This window comes from Ochlerotatus camptorhynchus, unplaced genomic scaffold (genome assembly GCF_037179485.1).
Source record: "Ochlerotatus camptorhynchus isolate MF236.1 unplaced genomic scaffold, CSIRO-AGI_Acam_v1.1 ptg000077l, whole genome shotgun sequence".
Classification (NCBI taxonomy): domain Eukaryota; kingdom Metazoa; phylum Arthropoda; class Insecta; order Diptera; family Culicidae; genus Ochlerotatus; species Ochlerotatus camptorhynchus.
Window position 1 is genome coordinate 10,788,774 of NW_027040567.1, and position 20,240 is coordinate 10,809,013.

Sequence of the window (20,240 nt, forward strand, 5' to 3'; positions counted from 1 at the left end):
AAAAAGTTGCTAATCGTTGACCTCAGGTCAAGTGCTCTACACGCACCTACAAGCTCATATGTTAGTTAAATGAATAGGTTCTGCTAAAAACTATTTTTTCCAGGAACACCCTAAGTCAACTAAAAAAAATTGCTCTAAAACGAGAACGACAAAAATTTGTGCCTTGAAAAGATCTAAAAGTTATTTGAAGACATCTTTTCTGAGAAATTTGAAATTAGAAAACTAGAGCAAAACAACTTAAATTCTTCAAACAAAAAAAGTTCGATTTTTGATTTCAATGATAATAAGAACCACCTTAGAAAATGAGGGCCTAACTATAAGAAACAACTTTGTAGAAGAGACTTTCGGTCTAAAGTTTCAATTTCAGGTTCAAAACATATCCTTCCTCCTAAATCTCCATTCTGGACCACTGTGCACTGTTGAGCGTAGAATAGGGCGCAAAAATCATGGTTAAAGGGTGGAAAATTACCCATTGGGTATTTTCTCTTGAAAATTAGGGTAGAAGTAGTTTAGAGTGTATTATTTACACTGTATTTTTTTATCGCTGTCAGTTTATCGAAAGTTGGAAAAAATGGCGTCACCCGAAAAGCAACGTTGCAAATTGATTTTGCGCAAGGACCTGGAAAATCCTCAACTCTCTCATCGGGACATCGGAAACAACTCGGAATCGTGCAGTCAACGGTGAGTCGTGTGATTAATCGTTACTACGAAACTCTGAGCATCGAACGGAAGGAGGAATGCGGTCAGAATGGATGTTCTATTAGTGATCAGTATCACAAGCGTGTCGTGAAAGCGTTTAAGCGGAATCCCAATGCTTCGGTCAGGGATGTGGACAAAAAGATGAATCTGTCCAAGTCTTTCGTTCCGGGAGGGATTGCATACGTACAAAGTGCAGAACGCTCTAAATAGTGACGAACGGCAAAATACGGTGGGAAAGTTATGGGCCCGGAAACTGTACACCCAGATGCTGACGAAGCCTCATTGTCTCATCATGGATGATGAGACTTACGTCAAGGCGGACTTCCGGCAGCTTCCGGGGCTACTGTTCTTCACTGCCCAGCACAAGTTTGATGTTCCGAAGGAAGTAAGGAAGCAGAAACTTTCAAAGTTTGCCAAGCGATCTCCTCATGTGGCAAACGGAGTGCGCCGTTCGTGACTACCGGGACTGTAAACGGGGAGATCTACCTCAAGGAGTACCTACAGAAGCGTCTGCTTCCTCTGTTGGGCCCTACGATCTTCTGGCCGGATCTAGCTTCGTGCCACTATTCAAATGTTGTCCTGGAGTGGTACGAAGCCAGCGGGGTCACTTTCGTACCCAAGGACATGAACCCCCCAACGGCTCCGGAACTAAGGCCCATGGAAAAATACTGGGCTATTATGAAGCAGGCACTACGGAAGCATCCCAAGGAGGTCAAATCTGAGGAAGACACGAAGAAAAAGTGGGTTTCCGTACAGAAGAAGCTGCAGCCAGAGGTATTGAAGTTGAATGAAATAAATATGCCAAAAGCTTACTAATGGGTTATATATTATTGTCTGAAAGTTCGGAAAGGATCGGTCAACTAGGTAATTTTCTACAGCGTTTTTTCCGTGATGAAATTTGATGTGGGACACCCTTTACTATGTCACACTGAAGAATACAGTTTTGTCCACAAAACAGCTGCTTGTTCATGCTGTAAGATTATCAATCTCTTAAGTAATTAATAACTATTTAATTTAACGTAAGAACTTTTTAACAGTGCCATACAGGAAAAGGCTAGATGTCAATGAGTAAAAGTTTGGTTTCCCCATACTAATTTCCATACAAACTTCAAATGGTTTGTGCCAAGTCAGTTTCTTGCCGAAGGAGTTTAAATTTTGGGAGGTTAATCAGGACTCCATTTGGAACCGTCTGAGAACTGTGAAGCGAAAATTTCAAATTTTGCATCAGTCTAATGCTCATGCCCCCACGCTTGTCAAAGACACAGACCTAGAGAGACAAAGAAAAAATAGAAAGAGAGAGAGAGACAAAGAGCGAAAGAACAATTATTGAATCATCAATGCTTCATCGCCATGGCATCGATCGCCAAGCTTAACAAACGAAAATTGCACTTGGGTTCGATTTCGGCGCTTCACTTCATTTCATTTCGCCGTAAGCTAACAAATAAACGCTGCTTGGATTTTTATAATTACCGCGGCGGAAAAAGCAGCCGTGAAAGTTGCCTCGCGTTCGAGTAATCAAGGTCAGTTTCGCTTGTTTACGAGACTTACGCGGTTGATAGGCGGTGGCCGGGGGCATTTATTGGAAAAGTGCAAGTGATGAATGAATGCAGCTTGATAATAATTTTTGGGAAAATTTTGATCAATTATGATGGCATTTAAAATCACGTTCAGTTTGAAGTTTCGGGCATCGAACGAAGTCTTCAATCGGTTTCCTGGGAGGTCGATTGGATTTGCTTTTGGGCTTTCTGACTGGCTGGCATGTATACCTACTCCCCATGCTCGTACGAAGGCGAAGGCGGAGGCACACGGTAACGGCTTGTTTGTTTGTCCTAAACAAGGTTGCTACTCCACCTACTAACTGCTGCGTAGGGAGAAAAGGAAAAGTTTTATGCCATTTGGTTAGCAACTTGTTTGGCTTTCGTGGAACGTACTGGAAGATGTGTATGTTGGGAGTTAGACTCTAAACGAAATGGAAGGCGCTTTCCCTTCCAGGAAAGATGGTTTGGGTAATCAGGAAGTTTGTAATATGATTTTCCTGTTTTACGTCTTCGAGCTACGGTTTTGACGTGTTTGGTTATTTTTATGATTCAAATGTTATTTTACTTTGAAATAGCACCTGAGAGTGCACCATTTTATGATTTGGCGTCAATACGACGATGTAATTATAAATCAAGAACGACTAGTTACTAATCGTCTATCAATGGGAACAGTTCAATCAAAATGGAATTGCTTATAAATTATTCCATTCCATTAAGTTTGAAACCAATAGACGAAATATCATTCCCACAAAATGGGTTGATTCAATATCGACCCACATAAGGCATTTATAGGTGTCACGTGAGCTATCTGTAATTTACTATAGGCAAAGGGGATCCACTTTTCCCCAGCGCACAGAGCACAGCGAAAAGAACACGTTACTCCATTCTCCATAGGCACCAGATTGCATTCTCTGTGTAGCTTTTACGTGCTGTCACATCAGGACACTTCAACTGTAGAGCACCTACGGGAAATGTAGGACAAAGCGAAACGAAACGGGTCAAAACCGTTCTCACAGTGAGAGTGCAGTGCCCCCAAAGCCCAAAGGCGCAAGGTTTTGAGGTGAAATTAGCTTCCATACTGCCGAACGAGAGTACCTACTTCAGGATGATTTGAAACGGGCCTTCCAAGTGACTATAAGTGGCAAAGTCCTTCTTGCACACCGCACACCGAAACCATGCATGCAACAAGGCTACTGAGGCAGACTGGGTCCATTAGCTTTTCAAGAAGTTTTATTTGCTTAGGATAAAGAGCGAGTGTATTGCGGCTGAATTGAGTTGTATGAGCGGTTTGTGTTTAGAATAGCTAGTTCGTTAATGTTTACATTTAGCGGTGCCGGTGGTGTATTGGTAAGTGTGATTGCATTTCACTCCATAGGTCCTGGGTTCGATCCCAGTCGGCGCCGCCGGCATTTTCTGAGGCATAAAATCTCTGATCACGCCTTCGGAAGGGAAAGTAAAGCAGTTGGTCTCCAGGTCCATGAGTTGATGAGTCGATAGGTAGGGTCCAGGTGTGGGAGCTGTCTCCTTGGCATCGGTAGCATGGGACTCAGTACGGAAAACAAATCAAGGAATAAAAAAAAAAATGTTTACATTTCAGCTTCTGAAAATGGAATCCAATTTAATAGATCACATAGCCGTGGATCAATATTTAAAACAACAAAAAATTTCACCGAAGCTACCAAAACTTCAGTTGCCTTTAAGATCGTAGGGAAAGTTATTCGAACTTCGTTAATTTAAATTTCGAGAACTTTAGGGCAATTCCATTAAATTCAGACCACGAAGTTCAGAAAATTAAAGATAGTCTAAAGAACATCTGGTGAGTTTCGAGATATTTAGAAAAGAATTGGAAGCAGAAGTTCAGGGAAAATCACGGAATTGGTGGTTCCATCAGCTCCGGCAAAACTGCTGAAACTTTTTAGAATTTATTAGAACTTCATGGATATCCGAAGAACTTCATGAATGCTCTTGATGAAGTTCAGCGATCGTGAGGAAAATTTATTGAAGATCAATGAACCTCAGGGAAGCTAGGTCTAGAGATCTTCAGGGAAGCTTGGGGATCATAAGGGTATTTCTAATAACTTATGAATAGTTCAGACTTTCGGGGAATTTTAAAGATCTGTTAAGGTTAGTTTCGATAAATTCAGAATAGCTCCACACATTTTAGGAAAATATTGAGAAATCTAAGAGGTTTCAGAAATTTCACGTTTTAGAAGAAATATCAGAGTCCTAGCAGTCCAGAAGTTTCATTTATTTTAGTTCAACCCAAGTAACAATTTAACAGCCTTTTGGTTTTCACTCTGATTAATTGTGGTTTTATAACGGCAATAAGCAATCTTTTTAGTTTAAATACAGCATTTAACACTGCAAAACATTCTTGATTAGTAGTTCAGCTGTATGCTGCTTTAAAAACCTTTTAAATTTGACGAGAAAATCAGAAAGGGTCTGGTTTTAAAAATGAATTTAATGCAGCACTCTATCCCTTTATAAAACTGCTCATTAAATCAATTTGTATTTATTTTATTGATGTCTCGAAAAAATTCTCCATTCGATTTCAAACGGGATCAAAAAGCATACATTGATGCGTTTTGGTGTCAATGAAGTGTATCACAAAACCTCCTACGGTTTACAAATAAAACTAAAAAGATGGATACGCCTAGGGACAGAGAAAAAACATAATTGAGTGGGGCTTTCAAATGCATAGTCACAAGGAAATGCCAAAGGATTATCGAGTAATAATTCTAGCAATGCTGTCGATGGAAGAGAAAAGGAATCCAATTCCAGAACTTTCTGGGAGGGCAGCTCCGACAAAATCGGTCAACAACAACAGAGCAGCCGACTGAGAGGAGCGAAGTGAATGCGGTTTACGAAGCACTGGAAGCCGTCAAATTAGACGCTTAAAATTGATGGGAATACACAGCATATTGTCAATGGCAGCCTCCTCCAGAAATAACGTTGCGATGATGATCCGAATAGCATCAGTGCCAAACTGGGACTGCGGAAAACTGCTGACAGGAAACTCATCCGGAAGAGGGAAAACTTTACGGAAACGATTGAGCTTCCACCTGTTCCAAGTTACGTAGACTCACTTCCTGAGTAACTGCTTCCAATAGATGAATTGCCCTTATCAAGGATGTCACGCAATTTGTTGATCCAACGCTGGAGTAGAACATCGTTGCAATAATTGCACAACAAAACTATCGAAAGATAAACAAATTTTGACGTTTAACTTTTTCCAGGCAACTTTGCCATCATTAATGCCGTCATAAAACTAAACGGAATAGGATCAAGCACTTCAGGTCAGTTCGATTAACTTCAAGCAAATTACAGAAACATTTCGGAAGGAAAGTTCCGTAATACTCAGGGAATTTCTGAAAACTTCTAGATCCTTTTGGAAATCCAGACAACTTTGGAGGGATTGAGAGATTTTTGGGCGGTTTCATTATTTTTAGGGATATTTCGAGTACTCGGAGGAAGATCAGAGAGCTTCAGAGAAGTTCCATTAGTTAATTGCAGGATCTTTAAAGAAGTATCGAGGAATTATGGAAAATTTCGAGAATATCAGGAATGTTCCAAAAATTTCAGGAAAATAGTGGGGTCTTCGGGGAAGTTCCATTAATATCATGAGAGTTTACGGAATGTGAGAGATGTTCCGAAAACTTCTTGCAAAATTTATGAACTTCATGAAAGAATGGAAACTTTAGACAAATCTAGAGAAGTTCAGGAAGTTTAATGATTTTATCATGAGGTTCAAGGAAGTTTCGAAATCTTCTGGAAAATGGCAGGAACTAATATGGGACAGGTTTGGGTCAAAGGTTCTCAGAATTTTATGAAACATTGCCAACAAAACGAAACAAAAATTTAAAAAATTCTGGCTGGTTAATTTAGCTGGCAGTGTTCACTCGGCTGTCGACATAAGCAGACCACTCTCAATGTGTATCACGCGATCGTCTTTTTAATCGGCAGCAACCATTGTTCTTAATCAGCAGTTCGTTCGGTCGATGCGTCGTCGACTTTGGAAAACAACCGTTTCGTGATGAGTGTGTGAGTGTTGTTCACGTTTTGCATCCATTGCTGCAATGGAAGCGCTCTGACCCCCGTTGGCGAATCTGCCATACAATGAAACCACTGGAAGCGGCTCCCGTTCTGGTGGAGGGGGCTTCTTGGATTGCGGAAGATAAAATGTTTGTTGTGTTGTACCTTTTGACTATAGTTTTAAGATGTATTGTATAGTGAACAAGAATCCTCGGCTCTGTAATGATAATTCGGTTGAGCCTTAACAAATAGATTAATAAAAAACCAACCTAATTTAGCTGGAAAATTTTAGATAAAGTTTTCGGCTTTTTCCGGACGTCAGTACTTTGAAAACTCAAAACTTATGTACCAAGCATCGTAGAAAGAATGTTGTAAAGGAGTAGTAAAGTAAAGGAGATCATCTCAGCAATCCATAAAATAATAATCTGAAATATGTTTTTCTTGAAAATTTTCACGGTAGAAAATCTAGAAAAACCATTGTCAGCGTAAATGAATTTGTTTTAATAATTTTTAATGCTTCAATACTTCTTCTATCGGTGGAGGAATATTTTCACAGAAAAACAAGGAAAACCGAGAGATGATTTCAATAACTTTACTCTTACTATGAAAAAGACTGCTATTTGGCTATTTTTTTTCCTTTGATCACTCATAAGTCACTCAATATACTGTATAACGGTTGATCACGAAAAATCCGGACACGAAAATCTTGTTGGTGTTTAAAATGCGTTTTATTTTCCATAGTACAATGTAACAGCTATACATTAGTAGGTATTATGCTTATTGTAAGACCATTGTTGCAGTCTTCCTTCTTACCATTGCTCGAACTTTTCTTCGTACACGCTCCACCAGCCCTGTTCCCACTTGATTGACTGCCAAATTCCATTTCCGCTTGAAATCCTTCAGGTCAATTGCAGTGCTTACCAGTATTCCTCAATTGACCTTAGTTCCGGAGTTTTGGCCGGATTCAACTCTATGGGAACCATTGTGACGCCATTTCCGCTGTACCACTGTTTGGTGGAATTTGAGTAGTGGCAGCTTGCCAAGTCCGGCCAAAATAGGCAATCTACCTCATGCTGCTCCAGAAAAGACAAAAGTCTCTTCCGTAGGCACTCCTCCTGGTAAATTTGCTGGTTCATGGTCCCAGAAGTAACGAAAGTTTAGACTTCTTTTTGATTTTACATTCTTCCGGGGCACTCTTCCCGTCAACTTGCCAGGAATTTGATGGAAAGCTGCCAGGAGCGGATAGTCAGAGATTTTCGTTTCGAGCGTTCAGGATCTAATCGCGACGTGTTTGCTCCGGTGAAGCCATTATGTAAACAAATGAACTTATCCTGACAACCAATGCCTACTGTGATTCTATACACTATACACACACAGCTTGATTCAGTGAAATTTTGAAAAAAAAAATCAAAAAATGTCTTAATGCGAAGAAAACAAATCAAGAAGACTGGCAACTCTTCCATTTTCTCATACGAACGCTATGAGACAGGTACAATCGCGTCATCTGCCGCTCAAAGGTAAATGCTTCGAACGAATTTGATAGCAAAGATTAAATCCTCAGAAGAAAAGTTTGCGTATTTGCTCAATTTTCTATGTGTTGCTTCCACCTTCACTCAAGCGCAGTGCTACTGTATCTGTCACTTGGATTCTGGCAAAGTTGCCAGTCTTCTTGATATGATGTCTTCGCTTATTGGCAGCGTTTTTAATGTGTCTGGATTTTTTGGGTTCAACCTTTAATTGGATAAATTTATGCAACGGAAGCAGATAAAGTAGAGCATCTAGTGCCATACTCGGTGTGCTGTTCATTGCACCAGTTATTGAGAGAGTAGCAAGTCTTTGCAGCCTCCCCAGCTTATTCTGAGCGGATTTTTCATTAGTCTTCGCCAATGATGCGTAGGATATTCTGAGTCTTACAATCGTCATATAAATCCAGTGGATCATTTTTGGTTTTAGGCCCCATTTCCTACCAAAAATTTTTTATACTTTGCATTTCTTGCCTTATTAATATCCTGCTCTAGATGTGAATTCCAGTTAAGTTTACTGTCAAGTATTACTCCCCGATACTTGACTGTGCGTGAAAGTTCCAAAGATGTTCCTTTCAATTTTAAGTTATTTATAGAAAATTTTCTCTCCGGTGTGAACCTAAGTACTGCGAACTAACTCAAAGTGCTTGTCATCTGGGAGCCGAGTCGAACTGTCAACCGGGAGTCAAACATTGAAAAGAGCTCAGAAGTCATGTGGATAGTTACTGTTTGAATCACAAGTAAAGGTATTGCCACCTACTGAAAACAAATTAATAATTATAATTATGAAACTGTCGAAACATCAACCTTAGTAGGCGGATAATGTGAATCATCCAACGTGATGCTCGAATAAGTATTTTTATTTGATATTTATAATAAAGCCAAAACTGGGTTACGAATTGCTGAAACTAGAATTAAATCAAACTTTATAAGAGTCATGTGAGCTTTGTGGGCAGGTGCACTCCCAACACCATGTATACGTTATTTGTGGAGCAGAGAAGGAGGAGCCAAGAGTTCATTTGACAGCATGTATATACGGTTTCGTGAGCTGTTTCTGCAAAACAATTTGAAGCTTCGAAAGATTTTCAAGATGTTTTCTTGCTCACTTGAAAAATTAAATCGACAGAATTCGCAATACCCAGGTGTGAACGGTATAATAGTGGTCTTAGATGGGTTTATATTCAATCCAAGGGGTAGGTCAGGTGTGCCGATTGTGCCGGTCATAGAGCAAGCTTCGATTGTTTGTAAAATACCCATTCCGGGTACCCAGAATTTCTGACACCTTGAATGTTTGGTTTGAAATCGCAAGGATAAATCGGAATGAGGATGACGCGGGAAGTGGCGGGTTTGCAAAATTTTGGTGATATGTGTTAATAATGGATAATAAATTTCTGTGTTGTAGGGTTTTATAATGCCCTCAAACGCAGACCAGAAATCTAGCCTTTCGTGATGTTAAAAGCAACGGTCTATCAGCGGCCGGTAAGAGTTGGAACCGGTGGGGAATATTTTTAGAGACCGTCTATAGAGGATGATGAATAGACTTCTGTAGTTTGTTTTGTGTGAGTTGCAGCATTATTTGAATTAAGGGTACTAATGGAGTCCGATTAACTGCCTCTTTCTCTTGAGCCCACTCTAGAACCTACATTTCGTTGTTAGATCTATAAGTGAACTGTTGGTCTGAGTTTCTCTGGTATATTCAATTAGAAGAATTTTCTGAATATACAGTCAAACAGAACGGAATGTTGTGACAGTTGTCCATCAGTACTTTCATTTTATTTACAACAATCCAATGCCTACGAGATTGTGCCGAATGTGTGCCGAAGGTATGCTGAAGGTGAGCCGATGGATGTGCCCAAGCTGTGCCGAATCTAATTTCGGCACAATGTGCTGAGTGACTTACCCCTTGATTCAACCCTTCTTTGGCGCACCACGACGAATCATAATTTAAAACGGTTTGCATTCTATTTGAAATGACATTGTCAAATCTTCCACGTACTATCATGACTATATCATCTGTTTCTAAGTTTTTGAGAAGTTCGTCTACTATTAAATACCATGATAGAGGTGAAAGCAGTCAAATTTTTCAGTACTTTCAAAAGTGATTCGGATCATTTGTGAAGTGATTTAGTACTTTACGAAGTGTTTCTGAAAATATTTCTAAAGTGATTCAGTACTTTCCGAAGTGGTTTAGAATTCTTAAAAAGTAAGTTAGTAATTTCAGAAGTGCTTTAGAACTTTTCTGACGTTAATCAGGTCTTTTAGAATTGATTCCGTATATTGCTGGGATGATTCAGTTCTCTTAGAAGTTATTTTGAAATTTAAAAAATGTGATTCAGTACTTTCCGAAGTGATTCAGTTCTGTTAGTGAAAAGTGATTACGAGCATTTCTGAGGAGATTCAAAGTGCTAAGTGATTAAGAAGCCCCGTAACGTGAGTAGATCACCTTTTCGTGGTATGTTACGGGATGTAAAATCTACCGCTGAAACCTAGTCATGACTGCTTCAAACTAGGGGAACATGAATTTTAACTAATCTAAGGAAAGCATCTTAGTCCTTGTTACTTGTTATGCCTTGTTGATAGTGACAAGACTAGGCTTTGTCCACCGAGAATGATCTTGAAACAAGGAAAAAATGAGTTAGTTAGTCTTCATCTATGTTGTTCCTAATCTTCTATTCATTGTTCCCAATCCAATTTTGACTGACAAAGGGGCGCGCTGTTGGAGGGTGCTCTTGCTTTTCAAAGGTTATAAATAGCGGGACCTTTCAATTGGAATCGATTCCTTGCGATGAAAGCATCAATACCGGCTACTTCTTCATTTCTCAATAGTGATGGAGTAATACGACATGCTACAATAGATCAAATTATTGGTCGCAGTGGTATTATGTCCCGAACAGAGGAAGAAAAAAAAAGCGATTTGGAATTTTTAAAAGTAATTCTTAGTTTCCGAAGTGATTTGGAACTTTTCTGAATTGATTCAGTACTTTTCGAAGTTACTCCGAACATGCATGAAGTGATTCAATTCTTTTAGAAGTAATTCGGATTTATGTAGTTATTCAGAACATTCCGGTGTGATAACGATTTGTTCAGTAGTAATCCAGTACTTTCCATAGTGATTTAGAACTTTTTGAAGTTCCATAGACGCAAATTCCATCTTCCAGAAGAGTATTACGCTTTTCAGTTTTTTCAACATTTTTTTTCGTGATTCTAAAATATTCAAATGAGTGTTGCAATCAGTGATGGCATAATCATTAGCAAATTTATATTTTTTCGCTCTCATACGCTCTCAATACCACGCGTGATCTTATAGCAAAATATCATGCTTGATATTGATTTTACAAGCTCCTTTGATATTGCAAGACTATTCAAAACGTGTTAAGTTGAAGCTGAGAGTTGATTCCACGCAACAATGATTCCGTTGCACCTCGTTTTGACGTAGAACTACGTCCTTCGGCAACATATTGGGGGTGCCATTTCAAAAAACCAAAATCGACCGCGTTACGAAAAGTGGTCAGGTTTTGACCACTTATAACTCTGTCAATAGCGGGTGGATTTTAATTCTAAACAAGCCAATCGATTGAAAATGTTTCTACAAATCTGCCGAAATTAACACATTATCAATTTTCAATAGGTCACTATTAAAAATTACCCAAATGTCCAACTGTTGCAATGGTGATCAAAATTATCACCGATTGCCTGGAAAAAACGCTTACCCTAACACAGATTTCTAAATCGAATTCCATCTGGTCTTGCCGAACGGTGCTTATTCAATCACCGTGTGTGGTGGTATCCAGTCGGCCGTCATCAGCAGCAGCATCAGCAGTGCTTTCGGCGCGTGTCGTTGAACATTGTTCTCCAGTACACAACGAAGAAGGAGAAGAAGCCGCATTGCTACTTGGCGTGTCGCTGTGGGCCATCTATGCCAAGCGCATCACCCTCGTTTCAAACTGCATACAGCTCGCCAGCCTCATCTGTGTTGAACAACCTAATAGCTCAGCATCAACCAAACCATCACGGCAAAATGGTTCTTTTCAGGACCACCATAAATTATTGTTGTTTAAGAGTTAATTTTAATTGAACGTTCGCTCGCCTTGTTTCCAGCCACATTACCCCCAAAACTCTTTGATAATGTACCTAGCAACCAAACGTTTGCGGTCAAATGCGTAACTGTATTGAAGCGGTACCAAGGGGTAATCAACTCTGCACACTGTGCCGAAACACGTCACGGCACACTGCTAGGCACGCACAAATTGACAAAAATGACACAGAATATATTATAAAACAGCATCACGTTTTTTGCTGACGATTTTCCAACAGTCGCTCTTTGTTGACAGCCTCTGATCTTCGCTTCAAGATGAATTTAATAAATCCATCGGACTAGACGATCGTATCCCGGATTAGTAGTCATACCTATAGGACTTTGCTCGATTTCTCCTGCAGCCGTACTTCGTCTAATTCCCTGCAAGAATGGTTAAAGTGTGGTGATAAATAGCAACGCCGAGATCATACCCAGCAACACCAATAACTAGATCACCCTCAGGGTCATCAATTTTTGCAACCACCAACGTGATTACAACAAATGCTTGTCGTTTCCGGTAGCGACAAACCACGGTTAACATTGGTTCATTCCACAGGCACGGTGGTCAAATACATAGCGTCATACAAATCATCCTCCTCGGATGAGCGATCTTCATAGCCACCGGTAGCTCATCCTGTTTATTTAACCCTATTGTGCAGTATTCGACATATTATAGGCTTTCTTTAAACATTGTGTTATGTTTTGTTCGTTTTGTTCGTCTAACGATACAGGTATATCTCAATATAAAGTAACTGTTACTATCTTTAGTCTCATATCTTCGATAATGTTATTATATTGGTTGATCTAATGGTTGTTAGCTAGAAATCAGCGATGGAAGTCAAAAGTGACAGTTACGTTACATCAAGGTATACCTGAATACATTTCAACAACCTAAACCCGACCCTTAACCCCTTCGAACCATCCCCTTGGCAAACAATAGAAACACATTCGACAGCTCGAAGTTGTTCACCTCGAGGAAATCGATAAACTTTTTTTGACGTAGGACTACGTCTGTGATTTCTATATGGGGGTACACTTTGTGAAAACCGAACATGGAACATGTAACAAAATTATGAAAGATTTTGAAGGTTAATAACTCATCTGCCCCTGGACCAATTTCAATAATTTTATCACCAATCGATCAGAAATATATCTACGCATCTGTTGAAATTAAGACTTCATAGTTTTCCAAAATGTCACTATTGAAAATTGCACGAATGTGCAACTGTTGCTATGATATTTTTTTTTCCTTTATTAACGAGACTTTCAGCCTTAGGCTGGTTCATCTCTACGCTATGATAATTAAAATGATCACCAATTGCCTGCGAAAAGCGATTTCCCTAACTCAGATTTCAAAGTTGAATTCCATCCGGTCTCACCAAACGGTGTTTATTCAATCACCGCGTGGTGAGTGATGGTGTTCTCCAGTACACAACGAAAGGCTCCCCGCAAGCAGCGAGCTGCAGCCCACATGAGCATCCATAGAAGGAGGAAGAAGCCGCACCGCTATTGATCGAAATCAGTAGCTCTTCGTGAGCCGCTGTGGGCCATCTATGTCAAGCGCATCATACTAAAGAGTATACACAGAGAGAACCCGCTTCTATTCCTAGACAAAACACAAGCTTCTGCTGGAGTTAACAAATAAGATTTATTATATAAGACCACGTTGTCCTACGTCACCATTGCGTACCACCCGATAGGGATGCCCCTTGTAGTTTTTTTCAAAATCCCCGCTAATCTTCATGTAGCCGTCTTCCGCTTGCAGACGATTGAACAGTTCCACCTCCACTTCACAGTTGTTATCGTTGTTGTATTCTTCCACAGCCAACACCACGGATGTAGAACCACATCTAGCTTTCCGGAATCCATCTGACGGAGTATAGCTAAGGAACCGGCATGCACCAGGGTTACAATCAGTCTTCTTGGATCCGACTTGATTTGGTTTGCTTATTCTGGTGAAATTTCCATGCTGCAGTAGTTATTTTAGGCTGCATACATAAATTTATTTTTATCTCGCTTCGTTTTCTTGCACAATCACAAAAGTCATTAAATCTTCAGGGTTGCCAAGCTCATGGGATACTTGATTGACACGCTTCGGTACAGCGATTGGCATAGCTTTCGGCACAGCGAAAACTATCGGCACATATTGAGGTGTGCAGAGTTGATTCCCCCTTGAGTGGTACATAAAAATTCTCCCAATGACCTTTTCAATTGACCAGAAACACTTCAAATTAAGGTAAGAAAAAACCAAAAAATCTCGAAATTATATGATTGATCGCCAATATCTAGCGAATGGAAAATTTTAGCATGGAATTTCTCCAATTAATTTTAGCTTTTTAATTATCTATTGAATAAAACCAAAAATTCCGTGCGTTTTGTGTCATCAGAAAACGAGGTGTTTTCGTCATGGGACAAAGTGGTTTCCCTAACACGGTCGCCGAATATTGATACCGAGCACGTAATCCTACGTCAAATCTACGGTCGTGTCTTGGATACAACCTCTTACTTTTTTTAGAAAAAGAAGGTTGTACTAATGCTATCTCGCTTTTCTCTTGAGCGATGGCTGGCAGCCACGAAGCGTCTGCTACCAGCCGTTATGGAAGTTTCGGTTGCGGTCGGGTGTAAAGCAAAAAACATGAAACTCAATCTCACCCTAGTTTGGTGAGATTTGTAGCTGGTGAGTTGTGTTAGTTTAATATTCCGAGCTGCGGTATCACAGCTTGCAATATCAACCGCAGTTGTTTGCTTGTTGACTTTTGTCTACGGAAATCAAGTGTGATCTTGTTCTTTGGTGAGATTTGATTTTTTTGATATTTTCCCAACATTGGTTGCAATACTTTTAAAGAGAAAGAAATTGGGAACCGAAAGATAGATGGCCTGTAAACAAGTCTGATCCCGGTTCTACTGCTTTGGAGTTGCGAGCTCATGCGCTGCACCACAGGTGTTTGGAGCCTGTCATCGATATAGTCAAATTTTCACGATTTAAACGTCTTGTGTGACATGCAGCTTTCGTCAGGCGGCTTCCGATGGAAATCCGTAAGAAATTTTCGAAGGATACGCTCGTCACTGGCCCACTCTCACAGGAAGAACTACCGTATGCGTTATAATGTTTGCACCATCGTACAAATAAGGTTCCCGTTTCACCTGTGCATACAATGCCTTGGTTTTCTTTGCATGCACGTAACATATAGCTCATACCGACAGTAGGCTGTGTATAAAAGAAAATGATTTACTTAGTTTGACAGTTTCACCAAGACGAATTGGCAGCGTATTCGTGATTTGTCCCACGCGCGAATGTCGCAAAAAGACATTTCAATCGCCGTGGGAGTTTCCCGGTGGACCGTCAAAAGGGTTTTAGACCGAGAAAAGAAAGGAAAACTATCCGCGAAGGTGGCCACAGGTCTTCCGAGGTCAGCTCGCGTTCCGAGGGTTATCGCTGATATCAAAAGGAAGATTCGGGTGAATCCAGTGCGTTCAATAAGAAAAATGGCAAAGGAACACGGGATCAGTGAATTTTACGGCACGAAAGATCGTAAAGGAAGATTGCGGGGCGAAGTCGAGGGCACGGAAAAAAAAACTCACATGATTACCAACCGCATCCGAGAGCTACGAGTCGAACGATGCAAGAAAATCTTGGACTTCCTTAAGGGAAAAAATCGGGTAATCATGTTCACCGACGAGAGCATGTTTACCGTTGATCCTGTATCAAATTCCAGAACCGACCGGTATATTAGTTCTCTTCCGGTAAAAAACGTGGCACAAGAACGTGTATCTGAGCAAGCATCCTGCTAGCGTTATGGTGTTTGGATTGGTGGCTTCCGATGGCAAACAAATGGACCCGGTGTTCATTCCAGAAGGCGACAAGGTCAACACGGAGGTCTACATCGGGATTTTGAGTAAGTATGTTCTTCCGTGGATCACGGGTAGTGTATCTACGCAACCATGCAAATTTATTTCAGTCAGAGTTAGGCCCTAAGGCCAAAAAATAGAGCACTTACCCTAATCGAAGGAACACATCTTAGTCATTGTTACTTGTTATGCCTTGTTAGGGGCTGTTCATTATCTACGTAGACAGTTTTGTTGGAATTCTTGACCCCTCTTCCCCCTACGTAGACATTTCTCGCGTCACTTTTCAAAAGGTTCTAAGTAACAAATGTAAACAAATCGAGCTAAGCGATACAAACTATTGCTCTTCTATCATTGTATGTGATTGTGATACAAAAACATCCATCCAAATTTGCTTTAATTTATTTGAGATAATCATAGGTCAAAAATTGTCCAATGTACAGTTTGAAATGATGGGTACCTGATTGTTAAATTGGTCATTCGGACTGCCTAACATGATTGGTACTCATTTTATAAAGGCGGGCCAATCTAAAGTTAGGTATTCTACTCTGAAATCTGTGAAAGGGAATCTAGTATCATGTAGAACAAAACGTCCAATGTAACACTCATTGATTATGTCATTGAGAAAAATCGTCCAATGTAACATGTTCGATGTACAACTTGACTAGTCAAAACGTCCTATGTGGGTTTTTCAGTATTGTAGCATAAAATTCAAAGTAAATTGTGAGTTTTATCGTTTCCACTGAATTTTCAACGTTATTATTCACTGACTACATTAAAAATAGTATTGCAAACTGTATTGTTTCTAAACAGTTAAAATAATAATCTGTCGAACTTCAGCTTCGATTTTCTCAAAATGGTGGATATGTTACATTGGTCTATTTGAAAAGTGACGCAAGAATTGTTAATACAATTTTTTTTTAAATTTGTATGGGCCGTGGATAGTCAACCTCTCCCCCTCCCTAAACTGTCTACGTAGTTTATGAACAGCCCCTTAATAGTGATAATTCCTCACGTTGCCTAGTCTTCACCTATGTGATTCCTAATCGTCTATTCGTTGTTACCTAGGTTAAAGTGGTTAAGGCTACGATTCTGATGCATGGTCATTATCGGTGTCATTGTTTAATATTGTTGCCATGGAATCCAATTTTAACTGACAAAGAGGCGTGCCTTTGAAGGGTGCTCTCACTTTTCAAAGGGTATAAATAGCGGGTCCTTTCAATTGAAATCGATTGAAGGCAAGAATGACAACTGTATCAAAACCAAATACTTCGTCATTTCTCAATAGTAATGGAGTCATGTGACATGCAGTAAACTAAGAACACGAGATGTATGCACTAAAATACATAGATCAAATTACTGGTCGCAGTGGTTTTATGTCCCGAATAGAGGAATACAACCCAGCTCTATGTGTACTATGAAAGCCCTGGATAAAACGTCTCATACATACGTTTCTCCACTTGGATGGTATACATAAATCCGGCAAACGCTATTAAAACGAATCTGCTCCGTAACTTATGCAAACATGAGCAGTGCAGGAAAATAAACTCAACCATTCCCATTAATTTCAAACTCAATCCAAAACAAGAAAGAAAGTTTCTTCTTTCTAAATCAACATTGCAGCTCCCCCGAGAAGAGCAACATCTACAAACATGATGCGAGTCAGAAGATAGGAAGGTACACAAAAAAGAGGTTCCAATCCTCAAGGCTCGAACAAAAATAACAACAACATGAGCCGACTGCCAGTGTGAGAGCAAATCGTTTCATGCAATTGAGTAGCCTCTGATATCGAAATAAATTGAAATCATTTATTCAGAAGCACCTCGACGACCGTGTGTATCCTCTCTCTCTCTCCAGCATAGGGAGCGAAAAGGATATCAACCATACCAAAGGATGATAGCAAGGTGTCGTGTCGGTCGGTTAAAGTATAATGGCTGCACGACGGCAAACCGAAACAGAACAACAGAAGCAATATTAATCGATAATCCTTGTGCCGGAGCTCGTGGCGGCGGTCGTATGCCGGGTGACGGACAAACTATATTACCACCTCATTTCCACCCCCCCCAGCTTGGTTGACCGGTCGGTGCTTGATGTTGTGCCGAAGTCTGAAATGCAATAAAAAAGCATCGCCAAGTTGAAGCCATTTCTATTTCTGTTTGACGAACCTGAGACGAAATTTCGACGAATTCGTTTTGATTTCCGACGGGCGATTATGCCGGAATTTCTCGGAAAAAGGTCGATGCCCTAAAATATACAAATGTTTTCCGATAAACGCAGCTTATGCGGGAGGGAAAATGCCAACCCGGCTCGAACGAAAAGTGGGGTCGGAAAAGCAAATGAAGAATAATACCGAACATTTGCAAAGCAGTTAAATAAGATTATGATGGGATTAAGCTTCGGAGCTGGAGCGCACACGTCCGCCGTCCGGTCTGGAACCGGTAGCGTTCGGTCATCGTTTATAGTTGTGTGGTGTGGCAGCCATGGGTAACAACACCGGTGGCGAAAACATGATGGGAAAACGCGCTAAACTTGCTGGCAAGAGTGGCAATTAGTTTTACCGTAAATGAAACCAACACCTCGTGTAAACGGCTTTAACGTCGAACGTTCCAACGGTGTTATGTGTGGCTTGGCTGGGCCGGTTATCTATCCTACCTATGCTATTATTCGTAGGTCGAGGAAGATGCTACATACTAGGAAGGTGAATTTGGTCAGTCTGCAAGTGATAAATTGCCCCTATGGTTATTCATCAATTCGTTGGGGTCCGGTGATTTTGACTTGCAGCCTTGATCTTTCTCGCAAAGTACGACCTACCACTATTACCAGTCATACTACCGAGCCTGCTGATTCCGTGGCGATGTTGTGAAAAAGCTCGCTTCTCGGCAACGGCACAGGCGTGCTGTAACACAACATCGCCACGGAGTTTGCAGGCTAGGTAGTATGACTGTTAAACATTTTTCGGCTAATTAACGAGGTGGGTTTGACCTCTTTCACCACGGAAACAGATTGCACATGTACGCTAGTTGGTAGGGAACAGGTGTGAAACTTGTTATTTGTTTTGCTAAGTCAAGTAAAAATCAACAACGGTTACTGCCATTGTTTATTGCACAAAATGGGTTTTGCGGTTGAATTTTTAATTCTTTTAATGGGCAAAATTTATCGGTTGCATGCCTCGATATTTTCTCAGTATCAAGTCCTGCCAAACGGGAAAGCAAGATTCCCTAGCGAGTTTATTTATTTTAATCCGTCTTGAGCAAATTCGCATCCATGCTGATGGCGCGTATTTTGTCTTCAATGTGCATTGAGGTCGTTTATTTTGAAAATTATTCAAAATCCTAGTTTTCACATTCCGATATTGTTTTGCTTGATAAAATAAACCTAATGGGTTTGACGCAAAGGTAATAAAAATGCACAGTCAAGTGAAAATAATCATTACCTCGCGCAAAACACTAGACATAAAACTGATGAAAGATTGCTGATGGAAAAAAAAATCTCTTCACGTAGACTAGAATCTGACAGCAGGTGAGAAACTGAAAGAATGTGGAAAACGTTCTCTGCTGAGGGCAAACTCGACTGAATGCCTCTAAGATCATATGTTTTAACTGAATTTTCAATATATTCTAATGCTCGAAATATGGTATACTACTACTGAGCTTGTGTTAGTAATTTGCCAAAATCGAATTAATGAAAAATTGCCAAACATAAAACTTACACACTTAGAAAAAATTACCGACTTCGGTAATTCATTTACCGAATTCTCAACAGCTGAACGGTCGGTAATGTGTTCGGTAATCGAGAACATTACCGAAAAATCTGTAAACTGAATCAGCAAAATTATCTGTCAAAATTACCGAACGATCGGTAACGTTTACCGAAAAAACAAGCTTGATTTGTAATTGATTTTACCGGAGAACTGTAATTTTGGAGTCCATATGAAAAATGAAAATTACCGAAAGATCTGTAATTTTTTAAAAAGTCTACCGACTTAAATTTAATTCGCTTTAATATTGTTTCAAAGTGTTTTTCGGGTTTTATCAATTATACAAATTAAATACAAATACTCAGATGAATAATTTTTTGGAGTTCATTCAATGATGTCTCTGATTCACGGGTAGAACTTGCTTCATCGCATTGAGTAGGCATTTCATGACCGATGAAAAGGGCTTCCCCGAGTGGATCGTTTCCCTTCGTGGTACTTCCGGCTGGAACAAAGCTTCCAAGTGGATGCTTTTCAATGATATGGCGTTTTAAAGAATAGAAGTTTCTATATCTTGCATCACATTTCTGATATGTACAATCAAAAATTGTGTTTGCCGGTTTCTTTTTTATGTGGTCATTGATGAAAAAACAAGCAACAGCATCGGCCATCTGTAACAATGGGTATTTATTTAGATAACAAAATATCATTACTTACGGAAAATATCTACGATTCGCTCATCTTGGTGTTGCAGCTGGTCCTTAACAGTCTCCATAATTGAACTTTTTATTTTTCACAAGTTTCCCCTTACAATTTTTTTAAGAAGGTCGAAA

General features: G+C 40.0%; 1 protein-coding gene across 1 annotated transcript in view; it reads left to right on the forward strand.

The window, feature by feature from the left end:
* The window catches only part of ktub (Tub domain-containing protein ktub), a 116,853-nt gene that overhangs the window by 13,681 nt on the left and 82,932 nt on the right, over nt 1-20,240 (forward strand). The gene's annotated exons all lie outside the window — the stretch shown is intronic.